General features: G+C 31.3%; 1 protein-coding gene across 1 annotated transcript in view; it reads right to left on the bottom strand.

Annotated features, from left to right (window-relative positions):
- LOC138049570 (atrial natriuretic peptide receptor 1-like) overlaps positions 1-5,000 on the bottom strand; it is a 96,203-nt gene that overhangs the window by 24,446 nt on the left and 66,757 nt on the right. The gene's annotated exons all lie outside the window — the stretch shown is intronic.

The raw sequence follows: 5,000 nt of genomic DNA, 5'->3' as shown, positions 1-5,000 counted from the left end.
GGTTGATGATATGAATCTAGGTGATTTATTTGATGAAACTGTTTTGCCTCAGCAAGAAAAACAAATAGTAACAAAACCACCAACTTATGAAGAATCATTGCAAGATATGTTGGAAGGTAAAAAACAGATTAGTGTTGATCCAAAATACTTTCCTCAAGAACCACATGATATGCCTCCAGAATATGATGATAATGATGATGTTGATTATGGATTAAACGATGAAGATATGGATAATGAAATATTGGATGATCTTGGTCTTAAAAATTATGATTCTATTGATAAGGTATTGAATCAACCAGAAATGACGCAACAAAAAAACAGAAAATATCTTAATAAGATTATCAATGATGCTAAAACAAAAAGAAATCAATTGAAAGGTTATAAGGCTGCTTTAACTAAACAATTTAAAAGTGGTTCTATTTCTGAAGCTGCAAGACAAATGGAAAATAATAGAATAGACAATGCAAGAGTTACATTGAATGCATACATCAAACATTATGAAAATAAAGTAAAAACAATGAAAGGTTCTGGACTTCGAAAAAAACAAAGAGGTGGAAATGTTGTGTTTTTCAATGATCCAAAACAGCTTCTTAAAAAAATTAGAATTGATTGTTGGTGAAATTTTAGTTGGTAATACAAGCATATCAATGCGTAATATGGGTGTATCTATATTAGATACATTGCTAAAAACGTCAGCTATCAATAGATCACAATATGACAAACTTCATAAGAAGTATTTCAAAATTTAATGTAACGATATTGTATATATATGGATAGAGAAATTGTATTGTCGAGCTATTCTGTTAAAGAAATACCTTCTAATGAACCTGAAAATTTCGTCACAAAATTGAATAAGCCCATAACTTTGGACAATAATTTTGAATACCAACTTGGTTTGAATAGGATCATTAACATGAGTTTACTTGGTTTAAAGTAAATCCATCATACAAAAACCAAACAATAGCATATAGCATCAATAATGGAACAAACTTTCAAGATCTAACTTTTCCACCTTGGTGTATGGAATTATAATGATTTTGATAGCTATCTCAAACAAATAATAAAGAAAGACGGTATACTCTTAAAATTTAATGCAACAACATTTAGAGTCACAATTGTATTACCAGCTCAAGTCAGACTTGATTTAACAAAATCGGATTTTAATGATCTGATCGGTTTCAAAAATATAATATTAACAAGCGGAACACATATTGGTAGTAAAGTTTCAAATTTGAGTCAAGATACCGACGTTATTAATATTCATTGTGACCTTATCAATGACAGTTTAGTTGATGGTCAAGATACGGATATTATTTACAGTTTTAGAACCAGCGTGTTACAACCATCGTATTCGTTTACATTAGAACCACGAAGAATCACCTTTAATCCTGTAAATAAAACAACAATATCATCTATCAGAATGTGGGTAACTGACGGAAAATGAAGATTACTAGACCTAAATGGAGCAGATGTAGCATATCCATTGATTTTAAAAAGAGTAGAATAATATAACATAACAATATAATGAAACCATACGAATTCAAAAGATTTTACCATCCAAAATTTGGTAGATGTGTATTTCAGCACAAAGGCACAGGTTTTATTATTGATAACATTTTTAAACCTATGAAAGCTATTGCATCTTCAGTTTTCAAAAAAGTAGCTAAGCCTATGGCTAAAAAAGGACTTCAATCAGGGATTTCACATGCTAGTGATAAAATTGGTAAAAAGGTTGCTGAAAGACCTGGTGATTTGATCATGAAACAGCTTTCTAAAATGAGACAAGGTTCAACAAGACAACTGAAAATGATGCCAATTAAACCTATAAGACAACAAGAAGAAAGCTCTAATATGATATTAAATCGTTTGATATCTGGAAGTGGTATAAAAAGAAGACGTTAAAATTCTTTGATATAATTATGTAATGTAATAATATAATGGCTTTTAGAACGAGTGAATATTTGCAACGAAACGAGTATGTACATTTCAACTAGATGATGTTATAAGAGCTCCCGCCAATAATCAACATCAAGAAAAAAATGGATACAAATTCACAATCAATGATCGTAGTTCATTTTTCGATTATAATGGATATTTTGAAGTTCGTTTTCAGCTTCAAAAATTGGCTGATGGAGCTGGTTATGCAGATGCTGATCGAATAACTGTTACCAATGGTTCTCACAGTTTGATTAAACATCTTATGATTAAATCATCATGTAAAATTGTTTATGATACCGATAATCTTCATAGTGTCACATTTGTTAAAAATCTATTAGAGTATTCTGATGATTTCAGTAGATCAGTCGGTAAAAATAGCTTGTGGTATCTTGACACAAATAATGCAACAGCTGCTAACAATATTGGTTTCAAGTCTCGAAGATTGCTTTCACAAGCTGTTAATAATAATGGAACAGGGGGAGCTAAACATATCAATATTATTGTTCCTTTAAATCGGTTTAGCTTTTTTGAAGAATTGGAAAGTAAAATGCTTGTGCCAATGGAGCTTCAATTTAACATTAGTTTTAATGAAGACAATGAGTTGATTCATATGGCTAACGGTACTGACGCTGGAAAAGTTGTTATAGACAAATTTGAATTATGGCTACCAAAATTGACACCAAAAGACAGTATGTAATGCCAATGGTCCAAGACATGAAGAAAAAACTCCTTATAAAATGGATACATTTGGATTAGATGGTGGAGTATCTCTTAATGACTGTCGTCTCGAATATGGAAACGGTGTTTTTTACCCTGAATTAGAGTATGACAGTGATAGCAAAGTACGCATTTTCAATGATTTAATGGCATATGGGATGAGAAAAATTGATTATAATTCTGGAACTCAGTTAAATCTTAGCAATTATGAAAGTCTGTTTCCTCTTAAATTTTTTGACTTGTCTTTTCAAACAGAAAGTTACACGTGATCCAAAACAATTAACATTCAGATACAGATTATCTGCAAATGCAAACCAAAATTTCAGTGTTCATGCTGTTGTTTTGTATGAAGAACAAATTGCCATTGATAAAATTGGCAATGAATTGGTTATTGTTTCAGTTTTTCAGTTTCAGTTTTTATTATGTATTTTGCATAAAATATCACAAAACTATGCAATGCTCGCAGTTAGCAATAGCTAGTCGAGGCGAGCATTGCTTACAATAAATATTCCAGACAAAATGGTTACAAATACATAACTACATATTCACATAAAAATAAATAAATAAATAAAATAAAATAAAATAAATTAGTTTTAGAATACAGTTAGTGCAGTGGAGAACAGCTTAAAACTTGTACAGTATCACATAAATAAACATGAAAAAAGTAGTTTAAATTGAATAAATAAATTTTTAACTACATGACATACTAAACTAAGGAGTCAAAATTTTCCAATATTATCGAAACATCAATGTAATCATCATATTTTAGCAGTCTTTGTAAGAGGATATTATCAACATTATTTTTGAAGTTACATTTTGACATCTGGCGGACTTCACAAGATATGCAATTCCAAATTTTAACGCCAATTCTTGAGAAAGATCTTTTTTGAATATCTATTCTCGAACGTTTAAGAAAATAATCTCCTCTTTGCGATGATCTCGTCTCGTAAGGATGAATATCAGCTTGATGGGTGAATAGGTTAAATAATATATTAGGAGATGTCAAGTTGTTTGATACATCATGCATCATCACAGCCACAGATTTAAAATAGAGCATATCTAAAGGAAGAAGACGAGAAGAAATGAAGAAAGGTATTGCATGAGATTTGTAATCAGCAAAATACATTAGGCGAAGAGCTCCTTTTTGAAGGGTCAAAAGTTTAGTTCTATGAACTTTTGCAGTATTACACCACGCTACTATACCATAGATTAAGTATGGTTGAATGAGTGACCTGTAGATATGGTGTAAAGTACTCAGCGGTACAAAATGCCTTATCCTAGAGATAATACCAATTGATTTACTTATTTTTGTTGCAACATGAGCAATGTGGTAACTCCATGAAAGATTTTCATCGATGGGCACGCCTAAGTATTTGATGAACTTCTTACGCTCCAAAGAGATATAGCTATTAGTGTGATGGTCAAACACCTTTAAGTTTACTTGATAGTTCAAGATCTTTTGTCTTGGTCGAAATATAACAAAGTTAGATTTTGTTATATTCAATGATAACTTATTAGCAACTAACCAGTCATAGATCTCACTAAGTTCTGTATTAACTTTAATGTCTAGCTCCCTTCTTGGGAGCCAATTCAGAGCTACCTTAAATTTTCGAAAAATTAAGGTTGCTCTGAATTGGCTCCCAAGACTTTTTTAAAACTTTTCAGATAGTTCTATCTCAAATTAGTAATTACTATTCTACAATAAAAAATGGGGGTCACCGAGTTCATTTTTAAGATATAAGCAAGTAAAGACGAAATATAGGGTGTTTTTGGAGAGCTTTCATGTTGCCATGGTAACCTATTACATCAAAATAGTGAGCGCATTTTGTTAAGTAATAATTGGTGTTTCATATGGTAGCATACCATTTCTTTTCCGTGATACAGTTTTGTAGTGACAACCCTTTAAATAAAAAGGTCCTTAAAAGTAGTGAAACTGGTTCCAGCCACCTTAAATGATCTACCGTGTCAAAAGCTTTCTTTAAATCAATAAATATGCCGCATGAATACATCTTATTGTCCATGTTATTTTCAATTTGATTAATTACATCTAGGATAGCATGCTCAGTGGAACGCTTTTCACGGAAACCATATTGTGAATCATTGAATATATTCTTTTTCTCGAGGAATGAGACGGGGTTGAAAAAGAAAGAACCAGGGGAATTTACCTGAGGGAGATATTTCGAAAATTGTTTAATTGGATATGGCATTTTAGACGCCAAGTTGTGTCCAACTGAGGAGAAAAACGTATTCATTATATCAGGAAACTCGGAGGTATTATAAGATACTTGCTTTGTTTGTGGACATTTTAATGAGGTTATAACTTTGTGAGCTTTATTCTTACGACC

This window comes from Montipora capricornis, chromosome 5 (assembly GCF_036669925.1).
Source record: "Montipora capricornis isolate CH-2021 chromosome 5, ASM3666992v2, whole genome shotgun sequence".
NCBI lineage: Eukaryota > Metazoa > Cnidaria > Anthozoa > Scleractinia > Acroporidae > Montipora > Montipora capricornis.
This window is presented reverse-complemented; position numbering and strand designations above follow the sequence as displayed.